This window comes from Papio anubis, chromosome 13, assembly GCF_008728515.1.
Source record: "Papio anubis isolate 15944 chromosome 13, Panubis1.0, whole genome shotgun sequence".
In the NCBI taxonomy this organism is placed as follows: Eukaryota; Metazoa; Chordata; class Mammalia; order Primates; family Cercopithecidae; genus Papio; species Papio anubis.
Genome location: NC_044988.1, coordinates 91081436 through 91107391, shown reverse-complemented (window position 1 = coordinate 91107391; position 25956 = coordinate 91081436). Strand labels below are relative to the sequence as shown.

At 38.8% G+C, this 25956-nt stretch overlaps 1 long non-coding RNA gene across 1 annotated transcript in view; it reads right to left on the bottom strand.

The window, feature by feature from the left end:
* LOC110741363 overlaps positions 1-25956 on the bottom strand; it is a 61337-nt gene that overhangs the window by 14645 nt on the left and 20736 nt on the right. Inside the window, exon 2 of the long non-coding RNA XR_002517435.2 lies at positions 23384-23501. This is a non-coding gene — a long non-coding RNA (uncharacterized LOC110741363). The remainder of the gene's footprint in view (positions 1-23383; positions 23502-25956) is intronic.

Genomic DNA, 25956 nt, shown 5'->3' with positions numbered 1-25956 from the left:
CAGCCTATTAAACAATTTCTTAACAGGAGTTTTTAATTGCCTTCCGCTTTCAGAGACTCTTTTCCTTTTATTTTGGCAGCAAACCTTTAATCTAATCTCGTGAGGAAAGAGGGATAATCCTCAAACCCTTTCATCTTCTCAAATAGGTATCAATTTGCATCTGTAGCATGACTAATTTATAAGCATCATCACTATCACAAGGATACATCGGGCTAGTTGTAAGATGGATTTTGAGATTTGTGAGTCAATAGAAGTGTATGACTAGAAATTCTAAAAATAGAGAGGGGTTTTGGCCGGGAGCGGTGGTTCACGCCTGTAATCCCAGCATTTTGGGCCCAAGGTGGGCAGATCACCTGAGGTCAGGAGTTCAATACCAGCCTGACCAACATGGTGAAACCCCATCTCTACTAAAAATGCAAAAAAATTAGCCAGGCATGGTGGCAGGCACCTGTAATCCCAGCTACTTGGGAGGTTGAGGCAGGAGAATCGCTTGAACCTGGGAGGCAGAGGTTGCAGTGAGCCAAGACTGTGCCATTGCACTCAAGCCTGGACAACAAAAACAAAACTCCATCTCAAAAAAAAAAAAGAGAGAGAGAGAGAGGGGTTTTAAATAACTGAATAAAAAAACAAATAAAATTGGCCAGGCACAGTGGCTCATGCCTGTAATCCCAGCACTTTGGGAGGCCAAGGCGGGCGGATCACCTGAGGTCAGAAGTTCGAGACCAGCCTGGCTAACATGGTGAAACCCCGTCTCTACTAAAAATACAAAAAATTAGCCGGGCGTGGTGGTGCGCGCCTGTAGTCCCAGCTACTCGGAGGCTGAGGCAGGAGAATGGCGTGAACCCGGGAGGCGGAGCTTGCAGTGAGCCGAGATGGTGCCACTGCACTCCAGCCTGGGAGACAGAGCGAGACTCTGTCTCAAAAAAAAAAAAAAACATAAAAATACAAAAATTAGCCAGGTGTGGTGGCACGCTACTTGAGAGGGTGAGGCAGAAGAATCACTTGAACCCAAGAAATGGAGGTTGCAGTGAGTCGAAATCGCACCACTGCACTCCAAAAACAAAACAAAACAAGTAAAATTGTATGTTAAAGAAGTACTAAAACAGTAAGAGGGAATACTTTTGAAGGATTTATTATTTATTATATTATCATGGTGATGACTACTATTAATATACTATTAAAGGTTGCCAAATCCTACTTTGTCTGGGTCTGGATTTATAATTAAAATTTGCACCCATTAAAAGCAAAACGGCATCTCACTTTGTATTTAATTCCTTTCAAAATGAAGGTCTTAATTTGCTTTAATCCTTTAATGCCTTGCCTTCAGCCAAACTATTCAGTATTATTAATGCTGCTACTTTTGCTGTCATTTTGTTATTATTAGAAACAAATCTAATGTTTTTTCTCCCTTTTGAGACTAATGTAATTTTCTTCCAGGTTGCATCAATAGGTTTAAAGCACTAGGGAAAAGGTTAAAAATGGAGTAGTAGTATAGATCTTCCAGGAAGAGAGAAAAAGAAAAAAGAGGAGGCAAAAACAAAGAACACATAAGGACACAGTGATACTGTTGGGTTTAAGCAAAAATCATAGAGCTGTTCAGACATTGAGTTACCTAAGTTTAAACTGCAGTCAGAACTCAAAGAAAATAATCCCTGGGCTCAAAAGGCAATATCATGTAACTACTAAAGTATACACTCTGAAGCCAGACTGGCTGGATCTTGAATCCTGATCTGCCATTTATCAGCTGTGTGATACTAAGAAATTTACTCTACCAATTTGTGCTCAAGTTTCCTCATGAAAAATAAGGATAATAATGTACTTACCTTATAGGACATTGCAGGAATTAAATGAGTTATGTAAACATTTAAACACATAGTAAGTACTCTATAATCATTAGCCATTATCACTTGGACAACAACTTGTGAAGTCATAATCAAGTGCTATCTGCTTTATTTGTTTCTTATTTGTTCAACAGAAAACGACCGGATGTTGTAATAAGAACTGACTGGCTTGCTCTGGTCATATGGGAAGGAACTTACAACAGACAGGTCTTGGAAAAATATTACAAGAGGCTGAACATTACCATAGGATTGACTGTATTTGATGCTGAAAAGTAGGTGCTACTAATAGTCATTCTTTTTTATTTTGGAAAAATATGGATGAGTACCCATGGATTTTCTACATCTAAAGATCTACTCATAATCCTAATCATTACTTCTGGTTGTCCTGTATAATTATTTACAGTGATTATTTTCTCCAGCCTTGGCTGAGTCCTTAAAACCACTTGAGCAGTCTTTTCATTAATATCCATTTAACTCTCTACTCCTTTTTCACAACAAACTTTATGATTTTTTTCAGGTCCCCAAACATATTACATTCTCTTTCACTAACCAATGCAATTGAAGCTACAGACCAACTTCTCTATACTTACCTTGCTTAATGTCATTGACACATACGTGAGACAGCATGTTCAAATGGCATGTTCAAATGGCACATACTCTCCTGACAGTTTTTAGCAAAATAAATTTTTTATGTTTCACAAATTTATAAATCAGTACCTGAAAGATTCATAAAATCTGCTAATAAGTACTTTATGACTGGCAACAATGTTATCCTTTATATCTTGTTGGATGACATCAACAAGCTACCTCGAATAGAGTTAGGTCCCCTTCAAACATGCAAAATATTTACTGTAGCATAATATCACACATGGCAAGACTTTAATTACATATACATGAAGAACTTAAATGAGTACATCACAGATGACATCCAGCATGAAGTCGACTTTCTCTCCACTATGTCTGTAAACCAGATCTTCAAGAATGACTTTGGAGTAGAAACCCTGGGCACATCTGTAGCTCGACTCCATGCATGGCGGTGTTTTAAAAATGCTAAAGATTTCCCTTATGAGAAAAGACTTAAATCAGCAGCTTTCATCCCCTTTGGACAAGGAGATTTGTATTGCCATAGTGCAATTTTTGGTGGCACACTCCATGAGGTTGTAATCTTCATTAAAGAATATCAGAAAGGAATTGTTCAGGACACCACAAATAAATTTAACAGCCTATATGAAAGCTACCTAAACAAATATTTTCTTGTCAATAAACCTACTAAGCTGTTATCACAAGAATATAATTGGGATACAAAGTTTAGAACCCCTCCACAAATTAAAAATGTTAAGATAGCATGACAGTCAAAAAGGTGATGGTTATACCACTAGGTTTATGAATTAACAAAGGCATCACAATAATTTCTCAAGTATAAAATTCATGAAAGTTTTTAGCTTTTTAGGAACTTACAAAAATGTACTATCTTCCAAAATAAATTATGTTTCTCTTTGCAATTTTGAACCATCTAAATCTACCTATACTGGATAAAGAATAAATGGATGATAATTTAATGTTGTTACTTATACAATGTGATATTATATATTATAATAAATAATGTGGAAATACTTTGGAGGCATAAAATTTTCTTATGAAGAAACACACCCAGACTCTAGCTCAGAAACATATATATGTGTGTGTACATATATATGAGTATATACATGTGTGTATATATGTATGTATACACATACGTGTGTATATATGTATGTATACACATACATGTGTATATATGTATGTATACACATACATGTGTATATATATGTATGTATACACATACATGTGTATATATATGTATGTATACACATACATGTGTATATATAAAACACATATATATACATATATAAGTATATATGTATATATACGTGTGTGTATATATATGTGTGTGTCTATATATACACACACACATACACATACACTCATGCACAAAAACATGCACAGAGACTATGTCAAAGGGATATATATAAAAGGAGAAAAATGAATATTCATCAACTCATTCATCAGATATTTACCACATTTTTCAGTGTTTGGACATAAATTGTTTGTGATTAATCTCCTCAATTAGTATTCAATCTGTCTAGCATCTGATTGAACTTAGGTGAACTAGAGATATCTTAATCAAATATATATCTTACTTTTATTGATACAAAGAGATGTTGAGTTCATATTTTTTAAAATGCTATGGGACTGGTTTTTTTTAAAATAGATATTTACTGAACTCCATAGTAAATGTACTCTTTTGGGTGCAGTCAGTTATAAAAAATGTTAAAAACCATAATTTGTCGGGCCGAGTGTGATGGCTTATGCCTGTAGTACTTTGGGAGGCTGAGGTGGGCAGATCACTTGAGCCCAGGAGTTGAAAACCAGCCTAGGCAACATGGTGATACCCCATCTCTACAAAATATACAACAATTAGCTGGTCATGGTGGCATGCACTTGTGGTCCCAGTTACTCAGGAGGCTGAGGTAAGATAACCGATTGAGCCCAGGAGGTCAAGGCTGCAGTAAGCCTTACTCAAGCCACTGCACTCCAGCCTGAGTGACAGAGTGAGACCCTGTCTCAAATAATAATAATAATTTATCCTCAAAGAGCCTACAGTCTAGCAAGGAAGAGAAGACTATTCACAAATACTTCTTTTGCAAGTTTAAAAGTGCTCAAAATCACAAGGAAGACATAACTAAAATGCTATGATGGTTCAGGAAAGGAAGCACTTGCCTCTATAAGAATACGTAATCATACTAACGTTTTCATAAATTTAGTGAGGCATCATAGCATAGATATAAGAAGGCTAGGCACAGTGGCTCATGCCTGTAATCCCAGCACTTTGGGAGGCTGAGATGGGAGGATCCCTTGAGCCCAGGAGTTGGAGACAAGCTGAAGCAACATAGTGAGATCCCCAATCTCTACAAAAAACAAACAAAAAAAGTAGCTGGGTGTGGTGGCATGCACCTGTAGTCCTGGCTATTCAGGAGGTTGAAGTGGGAGGATTGCTTAAGCTCAGGAGATTGAGGCTGCAGTGTGCTGTGATTATGCTACTGCACTCCAACCTGGATGACAGCGTGAGACTTTGTCTCAAAAAAAGAAAAAAGGCTCGCGCCTGTAATCCCAGCACTTTGGGAGGCTAAGGTGGGCAGATCACTTGAGATCAAGAGTTCGAGACCAACCTGACCAACATGGTGAAACCCCTTCTCTACTAAAAATACAAAAATTAACTGGGTGTGGTGGTATGTGCCTGTAATCCCAGCTACTTCAGGAGGCTGAGGCAGGAGTATAACTTGTACCTGGGAGATGGAGGTAGCAGTGAGCCGAGATCATGCCAATGCATTCCAGCCTGGGTGACAGAGAAAGGAGAGAAAAGGGAGAAAGGGGAGAAAGGGGAGGGGGGGAAAGAGAGAGAGAGAGAGAGAGAGAGAGAGAGAGAGAGGAGGGAGGGAGGGAGGAAGGGAAGAAGGGAGGGAGGGAGGGAGGGAGGGAGGAAGGAAGGAAGGAAGGAAGGAAGGAAGGAAGGAAGGAAGGAAGGAAGGAAGGAAGGAAGGAAGGAAGGAAGGAAAGAAAGAAAGAAAGAAAGAAAGAAAGAAAGAAAGAAAGAAAGAAAGAAAGAAAGAAAGAAAGAAAGAAAGAAAGAAAGAAAGAAAGAGAGAGAGAAAGAAAGAAAGAGAAAAGAAAGAGAAAGAAATTTTTTAAGAACTGGAGGTTCTAAAGTCACAATTAGTTATATTTTAACCCCCTTTAATAAGAGAAAAAATGGAAAAAACTGAGGTTTAGTAAGTATTCTACAAATGATAAGTATTATTGGCCATTAAAACACTAAAATTGTAAGGAATATTGATAATGACTGTGGCAGACTCTACTATGGTCCTTAATGATCCACTTCTGGTATTCATGTCCTTGTGTAATCTACTTCCCCCACTCTCTAACCTTGAGTGTGAGCTGAATGTAGTGATTTGCTTCCAAGCAAGAGAATATGACAGAGGTGGCTGGGCACGGTGGCTCAAGCCTGTAATCCCAGCACTTTGGGAGGCCGAGACGGGCGGATCACAAGGTCAGGAGATCGAGACCGTCCTGGCTAACATGGTGAAACCCCGTCTCTACTAAAAATACAAAAAACTAGCCGGGCGAGGTGGCAGGCGCCTGTAGTCCCAGCTACTCGGGAGGCTGAGGCAGGAGAATGGCGTAAACCCGGGAGGCGGAGCTTGCAGTGAGCTGAGATCCAGCCACTGCACTCCAGCCTGGGCGACAGAGCGAGACTCCGTCTCAAAAAAAAAAAAAAAAAAAAAAGAATATGACAGAGGTAATGAGATGTCATTTTTATTGTTAGGTTACATAAGATTGTGACTTCTGTCTTGCTACTGGACTTGCTTGCTTGCTGCTTTGGATGTAGCAAGTTGCCATGTTGGACTGCTTCAGCAAGAAACTGAGGGCAGCCTCTAGCTGACAGCCAGAAAGGAACTGAGGCTCTTAGTCCAACAACCTTCAGGAACTGAATACATCTAACAACCACATCAGGGCAGTTGAAAGCAGATCTTTCTCCAGTTGAGTATTCAGATGAGACCTCACTGGCAGCCAACATCTTGATTACGGCTTCGTGAGAGACCCAGAAGCAGAAGATCTAGCCAAGCCATGCTGATTCCTGACCCAGAGTAACCCGCACCCACCGTTCCCTGACACTCTCCCTCCAACATCAGTGGCAGAAGGCACCCACGTAGATGCTTCCCACCTCAGCAGCAGTAGCAGAGATGCAGTAAGGAAGCTCGTCAGCACCAAGTGACCTGATGAGCAGTCCCCGAGAATTACCGTCTATCCATAGCCCCAGCATCCTCCACCCACAAGCTGGCACTGGGGAGGGCAGGAAAGCACCTTCCACGCCCTAAGGTAACACCAGCAGGGATCAAGCAAGAGCCCCACTGGCACTGGCCAGCCCACAGGTCAGGTTCAGGGAAGCACTCACTGACCCATGGCCTGGCATCTCCCACACTTCACCCAGTGGAACCAGGCCTGAGAAAGTGCACTCACCCCCGCAGGAAGCATCAGCAGAATCAAGAAGGAGCTTCAGTTGTACCAAGTGAACAAAGAAGACTCAAATAGCTCTGTATTGGCTCTGAAACCTATATTGCCATTTCAACCACAGCCTCAAAAGTAGGCAAGGAATGATGCACTGTACTAGTCAGGGTGCCCTAATGAAACAGCCAATAGGATGGAGACACATATATACAGTCAGCCTTCCATATCCCCAAGTTCTAAATCTGCAGATTCAACCCACCAAGGGTCAAGAATACTCAGAAAAAAAAAATTATCCTGAATAAGTAGACTTCTTTTTCTGGTCATTATTTCCTAAAGCATACAACATAACAATTATTTACGTAGTGTTTATATTGTGTTAGGTATTATAAGTAACCTAGAGATGATTTAAAGTATACAGCAGGGTGTGTGTAGGTTACATGCAAATACTATACCATTTTATATAAGGAACTTGAACATCCGTAGATTTTGGTATCTACAGGGGTCCTCGAACAAATCCCTCACGGATACTGAGGACGACTGGGGTGTGTGTGTGTGTGTGTGTGTGTGTGTGTGTGTGTAGTGATAACACAGAAAGGAAGAGAAAATTTATTACAGGAATTGGCTCACACTGTTGAGACTGAGAAGTCCCACACTCTGCCATCTGCAAGCTGGAGAACCAGGAAAGCTGGTGGTGTAATTCAGTTCAAACACTAAGTCCTGAGCACCTGGAGTGCCAGTGTCTGAGGGCAGGGGAAGATGGATGCCCCCAGCTGAAAGAGGTAGCAAATTCACCCTCTATCTACCCTTTTGATCTACTCAGACACTCAATAAATTGGATGATGCCCACTCACATTGGTGACAGCAGATCTTCTTTACTCAGGCTCACTGATCCAAATGCTAATCTCTTCCAGAAACACCTTCATAGACACACCCATAAATAATGTTTTATCAGCTACCTAGGCATCCCTTAACTCATTCAAGTTTGTGCATAAAATTGACTATCACAGATTATGTATGATTCCATTTACATGACATTTTGGAAAAGGCAAAACTATAGAGATGGTAAACAGATCAGTGATTGCCAGGATCTTGGGGAAGAGAGGGCTAAGTGAAGCCCAGGGGATTTTTCAAGATAGTGAAACTAATCTGTATGGTTCTGTAGTGGTTGATACATATCACTATGCATATGTCAAAGCCCATAGAACTTTACAGCACCAACCACATCTTAATGTATGCAAATTTTTGAAAAATCATATAGGGGGTCAGGAGATCACAGGACAGAATATAGATTGTGACAAAAATAATCTAAATGTATTACAAATGCATGAAATGATCTCACTGAAGAGGTTGTGAGGAAAACATCCTGACCTAACTTTGGAAATGAGTGGAGACTGTAAGACTAAAAAGGAACTATACATAAGCGCTGGACTCTAGTTGGTCAAATTGTTGTTTCCATGGGGGTACAGGTTAATAATTCTGAAACCACCATACATGGACATACTGGAATTGAACAGTTAAGTAAATGGATGGTGGATGGTGGGAGCCATGTTTCTTACTGTTGGAATGTGAGGTTACAGACAAACCAGAGGAGGAGGCCAGAATGATCCATGTGGTAATGGATGAGAGTTGGAGACATCAGTATGAACTCATGTTTAGCTTAATATCAATACAAATGAATACATGTAGAAATGTTTATAAACATATGTGTATATACACAGGTTAATAGAAATATATATTTCCTTGTTCTGTCAGCTGAGAGGGGCTTAGAAACAATGACACTCCAGTAGCAACAAATAGACCTAGAACCAAAATGTTGGTTTTTAATACCATTCTCCAATAAAAGGAACCAGAGCTCCTTGGAGAAATGGCTGATTCCAGAGGATGGGTATGGCATATGTACAAAAGGGGGACATATTCTCATACCGTTTCTGTACATTTTCCCTACCCATGCCGATGATCCCAAGATTATCCTGGAGTATACTCTAGTCCCTACCCTTACTTCCAGAAGTAAGGAAGTGCTCAAAAAGAACACAATGATAAGGGTATGTCAAAGGCAAAAAGAAGCCAACTAAAAGAGCTTCCAATGGAACAATTTGAGCAACAAAATAAATAATGTAGAACTGAATTTTAACCCAAAATATTAAACAAATATCCATAAGTCCACACAGATACAAATAAATGAATGATCGCAAAAGAATTCCAAATAATTGATGTAAATACTTGCCCTCAAGGAGGTAGAGAATAATTTCCCATCCTTCTGGCTTCGTAAGTGTGGGCTGAACATAATGACTTCTGTCCAAAGAGAAGAATATAGAAGCGGGGAGGAAGAGAGTAACTTTACCGTGGAGAAACTTGACAAAAACTACCTTAGCCAAGTGATTAAGGTTAACATCAATGGTGATAAGCCATGTTGATAACTTGTGTCCTTTATATGACGTGATGAGAATGACACTGTTAATGGGTTAAATTGTGTCCCCCAAAAAAGATGTGCTGAAGTTCTTTTTTCCCCCCAATTTAGAAAGTTTATTTTCCCAAGATTAAGGATGCACTTGCGACACCGCCTCAGGAGGTCCTGTCGACATGTGTTCAAGGTAGTTGCAGCACAGCTTAGTTTTATACATTTTAGGGAGACATGAGACATTAATCAACATGTGCAAGATGTACATTGGTTCGGTCCGAAAAGGCAGGACAACTCAAAGCGGCAGGAAGGAGGGCGGCTTTCAGGTCATAGGTAGATAAGAGAGAAAAGGCTATACTCTTTTGAGCCTGATTAGCCTTTCACTGAATACACAATTTACATGTGAGAGGAGGGTAGAGGAATAACCTCTTATGCCTTAGTCTGCTTTAGTGAATCTACATTTTTACATAAACAACAGGGCAGAGGAAGCAATCAGGTAAGTGTTTGTCTCAGATGAGCAGAGGGATCACTTTAAGTTCTGTCTTTGGCCTGCACCTGTGAAGATAAGTTACCGATTTACTTTGCCAGAGTGAAATTCCACAGAACTGTTTTAGGGTAAAGATCTTGAGGTCCACAAGAAATTTCCTTGTGGATAAACTGTGAGGGAGGTATGTAGTTTTTTTTTTTGTTTTTTTTTTTTAATCTTTGCAGCTATCTTATTTAGGAATAAAATGGGAGGCAAGTTTGCCTAACACAGTTCCCAGCTTGACTTTTCCCTTTGGCTTACTGATTTTGGGGTCCTGAGACGTATTTTTCTTTCAAATTTCCACTCTTTTCTTTTTAAAATCTTTCAGAGAAAGCATTTTAGAAGAAAATGAGTCTCTGTTCTCAAGTTTCGTCCACTCCAATCCTTGTGAATGGAACCTTATTTGCAGATAGTCTTTGCAGTTACAATTAGTTAAGGTGAGGTGATTAAGGTGGGCCTTAATCCAACATGACTAGTGTCTTTTATAAGAAGAGGGAAATTTTGACAGTCACACAGAGAGGATAGCTAGGCAAAGACAGAGGCAGAAATCAGAATGATGTATTTATAAGCCCAGGAACACCAAAAATTGACAGTCATCACCAGAAGCTAGGAGAGAGGTGTGGAATAGATTCTTCCTCACAGTCGTCAGAAGAAACCAACCTGGTTAACAGTTTTGGACTTCTGGCCTCCAGAACTGTGAGAAAGAATAAATTTCTGCTATTTGAAAGTCACACATTTTGTGGCACTTTGTAATGACAGTCTCAGGAGTCTACTATAGGCAATTTATCTTTGTGGTCTTCCACCCATAACTTTAGTGTGTTCATGATAAGCACATCGGACAAATCCCAACTGAGGGACATTCCATAGGCCCTCAAAACTTTGCAGTTATTAACACTCCTCAAAACTGTCAAAGTCATCATAAACAAGGAAAGTCTGAGAAACTGTCAAAGCCAAGAGGAGTCTCAAGAGATCTGATGACTAAACATAGTGAGGAATCTTGGTTGGGAGCCTGGAACAGAAAAAGGACATTAGGTAAAAACTAAGGAAATCTAAAGTATAGATTATAGTCAATAATATGCACCAATATTGGCTCATTAATTGTGACAAATGTACTATACTAATGTAAGATGTTAATAGGGGAAACTGAGTCTGGGTCATATTGGAACTCTACTATTTTCACAAATTTTTATAAATCTGAAAGTATTCAAAAACAAGGTTACAAAATGTAAAAAAAATTATTAGCTCATGGGTCATGCAAAAAGAGGCAGACCACAAAGCCATAATTTGTCAATCTCTAGTCTAGGCAATAAGATCCAGTTCTTTTACCAATTGAGGACGTCACAGAGCTAACAAGATTATGTAGAATTCCCAACCTAGGATCTAAGAGGATAGAAGCTCAGGGAATAATGAGCCTGTGCCATCTTTACATCCTTTTCCATGGTCTTGCCCCAAATTTCATTAAAATGACAGGGGAAAATTAAAGCATCTACAAGAACAGAGAAAGCATTAGATGAGAGAGGTCATCAATCTTTTTGAAAAACTGCACTAGGAAATACAACCTATGGCTGAGGACAAAAACAAACTGAAAAAAGCATTTAAAAAAATTTTTCTTTGTGACATCAGAAATCTATCATAACTCTTTGGAATTACTTAGCCAGGAGGGTAAGTAAGCCAGAAAGACAGAGGCTCAGGAGGGTTAGCCTGGCATTTGAGATGACCTTTCCCCGGGGTCATCCGCCTATTTAATAAAAGTCCTTTAAGAGAATGAGTGGTGCTTTTGAAAACCTTGAGGGGCCAAGGGGATAAAGAAGGGAATACAGAGCTCACTGATTATTAATACTGATATGTTAGGGCTTAGGTCTGACATTTTTTCTTTTCTGTTTGTTCCCTTTGTTTTTGTTTGTTTGTTTGTTTGTTTCCTCTGTTTCTCTTTTCTTGCCTTTCTGTGGGTTACTTGAATGATTTTCAGAATTCCATTTTGATTTATTGATAGTGTTTTCAAGTGTATCTCTTCATATAGATTTTTTAAGTGGTTGCTCTAGGTATTACATTGTGCATACTTTTTATTGTACCAAGGACATTTCTTTTTTCTTTTCTTTCATTTTTGTCCTGATCTCGTTGACAGGAAATTTTCTTTCATTCTAGTATGCTAAGAATTTTTATCATGAATATTTGGTAAATTTCATTAAACTGTGTGTCCATGGAGATGATCAAATAACTTTTTCCAGTATTTCTTAATAAAGTGAATTATATTGATTGGTTTTATTAATCAAAATTAAGCTTTCATTTCTGAAATAAATTCAAATTAGCCAAGTTCTATTAGAAGAGCCAAAATATTAATAAAAAATTGTAACAATACCAAGTTCTGGCAAGATGCAGAGAAACAACATTTCTCATCCCACCATTACTGATGATGAAATGGTATAGCCACTCTGAAAAATATTCTGGCAGTTTCTTAAAAAACTAAATATATACAACCATGCAACCCAGGAATTGCACTTTTAGTATTTGTCCTAGAGAAATCTTATGTCCATATAAAACCCTGCACATCAATGCTCATGGCTCTTTATTTGTAATAGCCAGAAACTGGAAACAACCAAAATGTCCTTCAATGGGTGAATGGTTAAACAAACTGGTATACTCACACCATGGAATACAACTCAGCAAAGAAAGGAACTCAGATAGACCAAAAAGGCACTTTGTTGAGTGAAGAAAGATCGTTTCAAAAGGTTACATACTGTACGATTCCATCTATATAACATTTTTGAAATGATAAAATTAGAGAGGTGAATAGATGAATGGTTGCCAGGGGTTGATGATGGTAGAAGTGAGGGGAGTAAGGTGAACTATAAAGATATCTTTGTGTTATAACACAGCATAAGGAATATCTTTGTGAGGATGGAATAGTTGTGCATCTTTTTTTTTTTTTTTTTAACAGAGTGTGGCTCCATCACCCAGGCTGGAGTCCAGTGGCACGATCTTGGCTCACTACAACCTCCACCTCCCAGGTTCAAGCAATTCTCATTCCTCAGCCTCCCAAGTAGCTGGAACTACAAGCACGTACCACCACACCCAGCTAATTTTTGTATTTTTAGTAGAGATGGGGTTTTACCATGTTGGCCAGACTGGTCTTCAACTCCTGGCCTCAAGTGATCCGCTCGTCTCAGCCTCCCAAAGTTCTGGGATTACAAGTGTGAGCCACTGCTCCCAGCCTAGTTCAGTATCTTGACTGTGGTATTGGTACAGGAATCTATATGTGTGATCAAATGGCATTCTACTATACACACACGTTATACTAATGCTACTTTCTTGGTTTTTATACTGTACTATAGTTACACAAGAATGCAACTATTGGGGTAACTGGTGAAGGCTAATAGGACTCTCTGAATCATCTTTGTAACTTCCTGTAAACACATAATTATTTCAAACTAATTTTTAAAAAATATGCACCCTCAATGAGGTCTTGCATGTCTACCATTTTTTTTAAATTCCAGTAGTCCATTCCCTCCTTAACCTTTCCCTAGTTATTTTTCTTCATAGGCCTTAATCCCTTCTAAGGTACTAAAATATTATGTAATTTACCTATTTTATTTATTTATTATCTATCTCCCTGACCAGAATGTAAGCTTCATGAGAGCAGGATTTCCTGTCTGTTCACTGATGTATCCTCAATGCATAGTAGGTGCTCAAAATATGTATTGAATGAATGAGTAATGTTTAGCAAAAACATTAATTGAGTAATATGTAGTTGAGTAATATGTAGCAAAAACAACTGGTTATGGCTGGGCATAGTGGCTCACACCTGTAATTCCAGCACTTTGGGAGGCTGAGGCAGGAGGATCATTTGAGTCCAGAAGTTTGAGACCAGCCTGGGCAACATAGTGGGACCTTGTTTCTACCAGAAAAATGTAAAAATTAGCTGAGCGTGGTGGTGTACATCTGTAGTCCCAGCTACTCAGGAGGCTGAGGTGGGAGAATCACTTGCACCCAGGGCATCAAGACTACAGTGAGGTGCTATTGTGCACTCACTGCACTCTAGCCTGGGTGATAAAGTGAGACCCTGTCTCAAACAAACAAACAAACAAAACCCAACTAGTTATCTAGGCCAAGGTCTAGAGCATCAACAGTGCCCAGAAAAGAAGAAAGACTGACAATGTTCTATTTCTTTGCTAGCAGTGGTTTCTATTTAAAAAGACTAATAAAATTGACAAACCACTGGCAAAATTAGACAAGAAAAAAAGAAAGCACAAGTAACAGTATCATATAGAAAAGGGGAGCTACTGTTACCAATAATACAGATATTTAAAAGCTAACAAAGCATATTATAAGCAAGTTTAATAAATTTGAATATATGGATGAAATAGAAATTATTTTAGAAAAATATAAAATTACAAATGATATAAGAAGAAAATCGTCCCACAAAATAACACTAGGCCCTTACCTCAGACCGTTTACAAAAGTTAACTCAAAATGGATAAAAAAATCTAAACATAAGAGCTAAAACTATGAAACTCTTAGACTAAAATATAGGAATAAATCATTATCTTGGATTTAGCAAAGATTTATTTCTTTAAAAAGAATTTTTTTTTAGAGACAAAGTTTCACTATGCTGTTTCACTATAATACACTGTTTCACTATACTACAGTATTAAAACCTCAAACTCCTGGGCTCAAGGGATCCTCCCACCTCAGCCTCCCAAGAACTGGGACAACAGGCATGCACTACCATGCACAGCTGGCAATGGTTTCTTAGATATGACACCAAAAGCACAATCAAAAGAAAAAAATAAATTAGAATTCAACAAAATACAAAACTTTAGTGTATCAAAGAACACTATCAACAAAGTGGAAAGACAAACCATAAAATGGGAGAAAATATTTGCAAATAATTTATCTGATGAGTAAGGTATGTAGAATACATAAAGAACTCACACAACTCAACAAACTGCTTTCCACAGTACCTGAACTAATTTACTTTCCCACCAATAGTGTATAAGTTTTCCTTTTCTCTGCAGACTTGCCAGCATCTATTTATTTTTATTTTTTAATAATAGCCAGCCAGGCGCGGTGGCTCACAACTGTAATCCCAGCACTTTGGGAGGCTGAGGCGCGTGGATCACGAGGTGAAGAGATGGAGACATCCTGGCCAACAAGGTGAAACCCCATCTCTACTAAAAATACAAAAATTAGCTGAGCATGGAGGGGTGTGCCTGTAGACCCAGCTACACAAGAGGCTGAGGCAGGAGAATCTCTTGAACCGGGAGGTGGAGGTTGCAGTGAGCTACTCGGGAGGCTGAGGCAGGAGAATGGCGTGAACCCGGAAGGCGGAACTTACAGTGAGCCGAGATGGCGCCACTGCACTCCAGCCTGGCAACAGAGCAAGATTTAATCTAAAATATAATACAATAAAAATAAAATAATAATAATAATAATAGCCATTCTAACTGGTATGAGATAGTATCTCATTATGGTTTTGATTTGCATTTCTCTGACAATTAGTGATGTGGAGCATTTTTTCACGTATTTGTTGCCCTCTTGTATATCTTCTTTTGAGAAGTGTCTGTTCATGTCTTTTGCTCACTTTTTAAATGGTGTTGTTGGTTTTTTGCTTGTTGATTTGTTTAGGTTCCTTATAGCTCTAGATATTAGACTTTTGTCAGATGCAGTTTGCAAACGTTTTCTCCTATTCTGTAGGTTGTTTACTCTGTTGATAATTACTTTAATTGGTAGCTTTAATTGGAAGCTTGTTACTATAATTAGGTACCACTGGTCAATTTGTTTCTGTTGCAATTGCTTTTGAGGACTCAGTTATGAATTATTTCCCAAGGCTGATGTCCAGAATGGGTTTCTTAGGTTTTCTTCTAGGATTCTTATAGTTTGAAGTCTTACATTTAAATATTTAATTCATCTTGAGTTAATTTTTGTATTTGGTGAAAGGTAGGGGTCCAGTTTCAGTTTTCTGCATATGGCTAGCCAGTTATCCCAGCACCGTTTATTGAATAGATAGTCCTTTCCCCGTTGTTTATTTTTGCTGACTTTGTTAAAGATCAGGTAGGTGTTGGTGTGTGGCTTTACTTCTGTGTTCTCTATTCTGTTTTATTGGTCTATGCGTCTGTTTTTGTCCCAGTACCATGTTGTTTTGATACTGTAGCCTTGTAGTATAGTTTGAACTTGGTGATGTGATGCCTCCAGCTTTGTTGTTTTTGCTTAGGATTGCTTTGGCTATCCAGACTCTTTTTTGGTTCCATATGAATTTTAGAATAGTTTTTTCTAGTTCTGTGAGAAATAATATTGGTAGCTTGATAAGAATAGCATTGAATCTGTAGATTGCTTTTAGCCATTTTAATGGTATCGATTCTTCTAATCCATGAGCATGGACTGTTTTTCCATTTGTTTGGTCATGTATGGGTTTTTCAGCAGTGTTTCGTAGTTCTTGGAGAGATCTTTCACCTCCGTCATTACTTGTATTCTTAGGGGTTTTTTGTTTGTTTGTTTTTGGCTTTTTGCAGCATTGTAAATGGGATTGCATTCTTGGTTTGGCTCTCAGCTTGAATGTTACTGGTGTATAGAAATATTACTGCTTTTTGTACATTGATTTTGTATCTGGAAATTTTGTTGAAGTTGTTTATCAGTTCTAGGAGACTTTTGGCAGTCTTTAGGGTTTTCTGTATATGGATTCCTACCATCAGCAAAGAGAGATAGTTTGACTTCTTCTTTTCCTATTTGGATGTATTTTCTTTCTTTCTTTTGCCTGATTGCTCTGGCAAGGACTTTCATTACTGTGTTGAATAGGAGTGGTAAGAGTGGGCATTCTTGTCTTGCTCCAGTTCTCCAGGGGAATGCTTCCAGTTTTTGCCCCTTCAGTATGATGTTGGCTGGTTTATCATAGATGGCTCTTATTTTGAGGTATGTTCCTTTGGTGACTATTTTTTTAAAGGGCTTATATCATAAAGGGATGTTGAATTTTATAAAAAGCTTTTTCTGTGTCTATTGAGAAGATCATATGGTTTTTGTTTTTAATTCTGTTTATGCGGTGAATCACATTTATTGATTTGTGTATGTTGAACCAACCTTGCACCCCAGGAATGAAACCAACTTGATCATGATGAATTAACTTTTTAATGTGCTTCTGGATTCAGTTTGCTAGTATTTTGTTAGGATTTTTGCATATACAGTCATCAGGGATGTTGGCTTGTAGTTTTCTTTCATCATTGTGTCTTTGCCAGATTTTGGCATCCAGGTGATGCTGGCTTTATACAATGAGTTGGGGAGGCATCCTTCCTCCTCGAATTTTTTTAATAGTTTCAGTAGAATTGGTACCAGTTCTTCACCACATTAAGAGATTCAAGCAGAAAAAAAGTTATAGTATTTCTACATAGATGCAAAATTTCTAAAGCATTTGATAAAACTTAATATCCATTCATTATTTTTAAACTTTTAAAAAAAAGAAATAGAACGAAAGTTCCTAATCTAATAAAAAGCATCTGTAGAAAACCAAAGAAAATTAGTGGTTTTTTTTTTTGTTTTGTTTTGTTTTTTTTTTTTTGAGACGGAGTCTTGCTCTGTCACCCAGGCTGGAGTGCAGTGGCCAGATCTCGGCTCACTGCAAGCTCTGCCTCCCGGGTTCATGCCATTCTCCTGCCTCAGCCTCCTGAGTAGCTGGGACTACAGGCGCCCGCCACCTCGCCTGGCTAGTTTTTTGTATTTTTTAGTAGAGACGGGGTTTCACGGTGCTAGCCAGGATGGTCTCGATCTCCTGACCTCGTGATCCGCCCGTCTTGGCCTCCCAAAGTGCTGGGATTACAGGCTTGAGCCACCGCGCCTGGCTGAAAATTAGTGTTTTATGTCAATAGTTTTTCCTCTAAAGTCAGGAACAATTAAAGTCTGCTTCATATCGCCATTTCTATTCTATGTTATACTAGAGCTTCTAACTAGTACATGAAGGATAAGAAAAATAAATTAATGGTATAGTTATCTACAGACAATAAATTGTATATGTAGGAAAAAGAGATTTATTCAAATTATAAGAGCATTTAACAAAATTCCTAGATGAATAATCAGTATGACAAAAGTAGTTATATTTCTAAACACCAGTCATAAATTGTTAGCAAATAATTTTTTAAAGATGCCTTTTTAGCCTTAAAAAAAATCAAGCATCTACAAATAAATGTACCAAAAGATATATAAGACTTTTATATCTGTTGAAAGACACTAAGGAAGACTGAAGTAAATAGTGAATTGGAAGGCTCAATAGTGTAAAAACGTCAGTTCATTCTAGAATGATTTAATGATTCAGTTCAACCCCAATAAATATTCTCAATAGGGTTTTTTTGACAGAATTTGACAGACTGATTTTAAACTTTATGGAAAATTTAAAGGCCAAGAACCCAAACATTCTTTTAAAAAATAAGGTGGGAGTTCTTGTTGTACTAAATATTAATAATGATTATAAAGTAAAATCATAAAGACAATATGATATTGTCACAGAAATTGACAAATAAATCAAGGGAGCATAACCAAGATTATGCAATGACTCACACATAAATGGACACTTCATATATAACAGTAACGGCACTGCAGAGTCCTAAAGAAAAAAGGTAATCTTTTCAGTAAATGGTGCTTTGAAAAGAGAACATTCACATAGGGAAAAAAATGAAATGTACTCTTTCATCAATGAGTTCAGGGTTCTTTCAGTTTTGTTCACAGCTGTAACCCCAAGGCCTAGAAATGTAACTGGAATATAGAAGGTAAACATACTCAGGATTTGTGAAGTGAATGAATGAATGAATGAATGAATGAATAAATGACGACTTTGGAATCAGCTCAAGTTTTTAATTCACCTACCTTCTTTTAAACAGCTAACTAGGAAAAAGTACATGAGAATAACCACTAGATGGTGCAACATAACAAAGAAAGTAATCAACACATTTCCTTCTGAAAGGAATTGCTTCAAGAAAAGCCTGCTGATGTCACCTTTGCTGTAATAACTAGTATTTCACTGATTTATGCCCCACTGCACAGATGTTATTCTGCTCTGCTAAGTATTTTAGTTCTTCTTGTACCAGTACAGGTTACCAGTTCCTCCTTCTCCCTTTCTCCACCCTCTCCATCCTTTGCAACTCCCCCAGCCTGTGTTTAACTGAATTTCCCAATGCCCTCAGGTTTCCAGAGCTGTGGGGTAGTCCATGGTGAGAAAGAATCTGTCCCCTCTGAGTTACACTCTGTTAAACGGGGTCACAGATTAGTGAAACAGTTCTTTCGTATTTTACTTCCAACTCCCTTTCTCCGTGGAACCCCATATTGGATCCATTGTGGGGGTAGATTTGAATGGCAAATACCACGCATTATCAAGGACCACCATTTCTTTGCACCACTAAAGGCTCTCTTGACAAGTCATGGTTATCCCAGAAGGTGTTTCAGTGCTTATGCCGATAAGCTCCTATCACTAATCTGTCCACCCGTTCATATTAGGCTAGTGTGACCAATTTGTCCTGGTTTGCTGGGGACTTTCACAGTTTTAGCACTGGAAGCCTCACATCCCAAGAAATCGAAATCCTTTAATCTTGGATAAACCAGAACAGCTGGTCACTCTACACTAGGCCCAGATCTCTCTGAATCCCACTCAAGCTCAAACCAGATTGTGTCACACAAGTATAAAATTTTTTTTTTTTTTTTTTTTTTTTTTTTTTTTTTGAGGCAGAGTCTCGCTTAGTCGCCCAGGCTGGAGTGCAGTGGCGCGATCTCGGCTCACTGCAAGCTCCGCCTCCCGGGTTCACGCCATTCTCCTGCCTCAGCCTCCCGAGTAGCTGGGACTACAGGCGCCCGCCGCCTCGCCTGGCTAATTTTTTGCATTTTTAGTAGAGACGGGGTTTCACCGTGTTAGCCAGGATGGTCTCGATCTCCTGACCTCGTGATCCGCCCGCCTCGGCCTCCCAAAGTGCTGGGATTACAGGCGTGAGCCACCGCGCCCGGCACCACAAGTATAAAATTTTTAACCACATATATAAATTCTTGTTCTCTCTTCCCACTCCACATATAGTCAGCCACCAAGTCTGTCAATTCCACTTCCTATGTATCATTTAAATTCATTTTCTCCTCTAATTCGCACTACCTTACTTAGCTCATGTCTCATCATTTTATTCAGAATTACTAGGTAATTTTAAATAATAGTTCTACCCCTAGTATTGCTCATCTCCAATTCTCCCTCAGGGAATATCTTTCACACCAATGTGATGTGATCACATGACAGCCCTGCCAAAAAAAAAAAAAAAAACATCACTACGTTTCCCTCAGCCTAGGATTTTGTCCACCTTCTTCATATGATACATAAAGCTCCTTCCAGTATAGCCCTACCTAACATTTCCAGTTTTATCTCCCAACACTCCACTCTTCATACTCTTAACCTCTAGTGCTACTTACTACGCAACTGAACTAATTACTGCTCCCAGAACCCACCATGCCCATAGGCTTTTGCTTCCACTGAAATTATTTTCTAGAATGCCCTCTTGCTTTGCTATCTGGTAATTTACCTTTACTCATCAGAACCACCCAAATTGGGAAGGGAAGTTTGCCCAGACCAAGAGATGCTAGTTAGACCAAAAAGAAAGAAAGAAATATTCAGACAGCTTACAGGACACATATACCTGTCTTACCATAATACAAGTCCAAAAAAGTTCCTACTTAACAAAATATACTATTTTTTATACAACCACATATGAAGGGAAAACAACCAAAGTCACGTCTGGCCGCTATATCAATAGGTAATGTTATGCAGTCTTTGTTCTCCAAGTTCAGGATTATTGTGCCAGTTCTGGGCCTCTTTAGATTTTGTAGGCAACACAAACCACAAGTGGATGCTCTACTCTGATCCAGTTACACCAAGTAACTTGTAAGGCTGCTACTTCTGAATAGTGCCTGAAGCAAGAGAAGGCTCTACAGTGGGTCGAGGCAGTGCCATTCCAGTCTGTCTATCCAGTGGTGCTCCAAGTGTCTGTGGTAAGAATGCTGCACGGCTCTTTTGGCAAGTCTCAACAGGAAAATTACACAACACATAGCTAGCTTACAGAAACATACCCTCCTCTGCTCCCTTAAAGAAGCAGCTCATAGCTCACTATTATGCCCTGGAAGAAACTGTTTAACTGTGGAATTCCTATTACAAGACCTAACTATTACATGACATAACTTGCCCATTATAAACAAGACCTAGCTATAATAGTGTGCAGCAGCAATCCATTATCAAATAGACATAGTATGTGCAAGAACAGACTTGAGCAAGCTCAGAGCATAAGCAAGTTACATGAGCAGGTGGCCCAGATCCCCACAGTACCTACTTCTGATGCCTTTTGGCCTCTCCCTCAACCAGCACTTGTGGTTTCATGGGGAGTTCCTTATGACCTGTTGAAAGAGGGGGAAAAATACACTTGGGCCTTATCCCTGTCAAAATACTAATGACATTCTTCATAGAAACAAAAAAAATCCTAAAATTTATGTAGGACCACAAAAGATCTTGAATAGCCAAGGCAAACACAAGCCAAAAAACAAAGCTGGAGGCATGATACCACCTGACTTCAAAATATACCACAAAGCCACAGTAACCAAAACAGCATGGCACTGATATAAAAACAGACACATAGACCAATGAGACAGAATAGAGAATCCAGAAATTAATCTATGTATCTACAGCCCACTGATTTTTGGCAAAGGGACCAAGAACATACATTGGGGAAAGGACAGTCTCTTCAATAAACAGTGCTGGGCCAGGCACGATGGCTCATGCCTGTAATCACAACACTTTGGGAGGATGAGCAGGGAGGATTGCTTGCACCCAGAAGTTCAAGACAAGTCTGGGCAACAAAGGGAGACCCCTCTCTACAAACACACAGAATATATATTTTTTAAACAGCCAGGTGTAGTGGCATGCACCAATAGTCCTAGTGACTTGGGAAGCTGAGGTGGGAGGATCACTTGAGCCTGGGAAGTTGAGGTGCAGTAAGCCATGATTGCACCATTGTACTGCAGTCTGGGTGATAAAGCAAGACCCTGTCTCAAATAAATAAATAAATAGTGCTGGGAAAACTGAATATCTATACACAGAAGAATGAAACTAGGCCCCTATCTCTCACCATACACAAAAATCAACTCAAAATGGATCAAAGACCTAAATGTAAAACAAAAACTATAAAAGTGCTAGAAGAAAGCTTTTAGGGGAAATGCTTCAGGACATTGCTCTGGGAAAAGATTTTATGAATAAGACCTCAAAAGCACAGGCAACAAATGCAAAAATAAATGGGATTACATCAAACTAAAAAGCTTCTGCACAGCAAAGAAAACAATCAACACAGTGAAAAGACAACTTACAGAATGAGAGAAAATATCTGCAAACTACTCATCTGACCAGGGATTGATATCCAGAATATACAGGAACTCAAATATCTCAACAGCAAAAAAACAAACAAACAAACAATATGACTAAAAAATGGGCAAGTGATCTGAACATTTTTCGAAAGAAGACATACGAATGACCAACATGTATATGAAAAAATGCTCAATATCAATTATCAGGGAAATGTAAATCACAACCACAATGATATAACATCTCACCACAGTCAGGCTGGCTATTATCAAAAAGACAAAAAAAAAAAATGCTGGCAAAGATGCAGACAGAAGGGAACTCTCATACACTTGGTGGGAATGTAAACTAGTACAGCCAGTAGGGAGAACAGTATGGAGGTTCCTCAAAAAACTACAAATAGAGCCACAATATGATTCAGAAATTCCTCTACTGGGTATTTATCCAAAGGAAAGGAAATCAATGTATTGAAAAGAAACCTGCATCCCCATGTTTACTGCAGCACTATTCATGAGAGCCAAGATATGGAATCAATCTACGTGTCCAACAACAGATGGATGAATAAGAAAAATGTGATATATATATATATACACACACACACACATATATATATACACACACACACATATATACATACACACACACACACACACAAAATGGAGTACTATTGAGCCATAATAAAGAATAAAATCCTGTAATTCAGGGCAACATGGATGGAAATGGAGGACATTATGTTAAGTGAAATAAGCCAGGAACAGAAAGTCCAACACTGCATGTTCTCACTCATACGTGGAAGCTAAAAAAAAGTTGATCTCATAGAAGTAAAAAGTAGAACAAAGGATACTAAAGGCTGAGAAGAGTAGGGGGAAAAGGGAGATAGAGATTTGTTAAAGGATACAAATAGATAGGAGAAATAAGTTATAGTGTTCTATGCCACTATAGGATGACTATACTTAATAATATCTTATAGTTTCAAATAGCTAGAAAAAGGATATTGAATGTTCCCAACACAAAGAAATGATAAATGTTTGAGGTAATGGACATGCTAATTACCCTGACCTGATCACTATACATTGTATAAATCACAACATAACTATGTCATAAATATGTACAATTATTATGTGTCAATTTAAAATTTTCCAAAAAAAAATTAAAAACAAATTTAAACCAACTTGGGCCTGGTTCACAGAAGGGTGTCCACATTACACTAGTACCAGTATACTCACTCAGAGATGCCGCTGAAGAGGAATGGTGAAGGAAAACCCTCCCAGAGGGCAGAAGTTTTGGCAGTACACCTTGAAGTCCCCTCAGCCAGGAAGGAGGGATGGCCTGTGGTACACTCATCTGTGGACAGTGAATAATGCTTTGGTCACCTGGTCAGGAAATTGAAAAGAACAAGCCTGGAAGATTGATAACTAGGAAGGCTGAAGAAGAGACACATGCACAGATCTTTCAGAATGAGTGCTAAATGTGAAGGAAATTGTGTGAGTGCTTACCAAGGTACATCCACTGTAGAGGAGGCTTCAACAATAGGGGTGAACAAAGTGACTTGTTCTGGGACTATCAGTCAGCATCTTTCCTCATCTTCTGTTTTAATGGGCTTATGTACAAAATGGTCACAGTGGCAGAAATGAAGCACAGACCCAACAAAGTGGACTTCCCCTCACCAAGCTAATCTGTTGGCACTGAGTGCCCAAATTATCAAGAACAGAATCTAAACTGTGAGTCTCCAATATGGCACCATTTCCCAAGGCGATCAGCCAACTGCGTGTTGGTACATTGATTATAAAGCACCCCTTCCATCATGGAAATGAAAGCCATTTGTTTGTGCTAGAATAGACATCTATTCTGTGTATGGATTTGCCTTTCCTGCCCATTGTGTTTCTGCCAACACTACCACATAATTCCTTACTCAATATCATGGTATCCTACTCAACACAGCTTCTAAGGAACACATCTTAGAAGTGTAATTAGAGTTTGCAAATCATAGAAAGAAATAGTCTTACTGCACACCCCACCATCTAGAAATATCTGGCCCAATATAACAATGGAATGGCCTACTACAGACTCAGTTACAACCTGAGCTGAGAAACATTTTGTAAGGTTGGGCCTGTCTGCAAAGAACAATATATGCTTTGAGCCATTGACCAATGTATGGCACTATTTCTCCCAAAGCCACAGTACACAAGTCCATAGTCAAGGAGTAGAAGAGAAAGTGGCTTCTCTTACTATTACACTTCTTCACAGAATTCTTCTTCCCATAACTTGAACTCTGCTTTATTCCCAAGACAGAATGTTTCCATTGAATTTCTAACAGCTAAATGGCGGTTTTAGATTCTATATGCAACTGAACCAATGGGCAAAGAAGGGAATTACTGGATGGAGTGACTGATCCTGACAACTAAAGAAACATTGGGTTGCTGCTACAAAGTGAGGCTAGGAAGGACTATATATGGGGATGCTGTCATTCATGGTACATAGCACTCCTATATTCCCATTGCTGATAGTAAAAGTTAATGTGGTAAACTACAATAACCAAGAAAAGACAGGACCACTGAAGATTCAGACCCTTCAGGAATGACAGTTTGGAGCACACCACTTGGTAAATGCTAGTTCGGAGTACAGGAAGCATGAAATGAACTGGGGAGGAAGGGACACTAACCACAGGCTCGTGACTAGACAGAAATAAAGACTAATAACTAAGCATTATTTCTTACTTGCTTAATGTATAAATGTGTATTTATGTATTTCTGTATATATTAACATTTTTTTCTTCTCCTTTCCCACTGTAATTTTAAAAATTAATGGCAATTGTTAACTTTACAATTTCATCTTTAGGTTACAGAAGGTTCATAAGGGACTTTACTGAATTGAGGAGTAATTAACACATAATCCAGAGATTAATGTAATTTGGGATCATCTGTTTATGGGAAAGGGTGAGAGTGTCAATTTATTTATTTTTACTTATTTACTTTTTTGAGACCGAGTCTTGTTCTGTCACCCAGGCTGGAGTGCAGTGGTGTGATCTCCACTCACTGCAACCTCCACTTCCCAGGTTCAAGCTATTCTTGTGCCTCAGCCTCCTGAGTAGCTGGGATTACAGGCATGTGCCACCACACCCAGCTATTTTTTTTATTTTTTATTTTTAGTAGAGATGGGGTTTCATCATGTTGCCCAGACTGGTCTCGAACTCCTAGGCTCAAGCAATCCACCTGCCTCGACCTTCCAAAGTGCTGGGATTACAGGCATGAGTCTCTGCGCCCGGCCAAGAGTGTCAATTTCTACAAAGGATAGCAGTATCTTGCTAAAGAAAAAGCTGCCATTTTCAAATTGCTGTATGGGAAGCTCAAAAATACAGAGACAGTTGTGTGTGAATATTAAGTAAGCAAGGTAATGAGCTGTCCCAGTTGTTATGCCATTGTCTCTCAGTCCAAACTTACACATTTATACTCTTCTTTATGACCACAGGGCTGGAACTATGAGAACTATATTTCTACTTTGCCAATTGGTTTCCTGTTAGTTCTTCAAGGCAGAAGGAGTGAGATGAAATATGCTTCCTTCCTGACAAGTGGCTATCATTTATAATACTCAACTTTTTTGGCATTCCTAGAACCAGCCTCAACATATCTTATCAATGATCCAGCAAGAGTTAGGCAGTGGCCCCTCCTCAGAAGTCTGAGATGCCTCTCCTTTAAGTTTCCTTTTGTGCAAACTTCCTTTTGTGTCTTCACCTGTAGGAGTGGTAGCTTCCTCCTATAGTTACTATGTCTATGTTCAATATCTGCCTCCCGACTTTTTT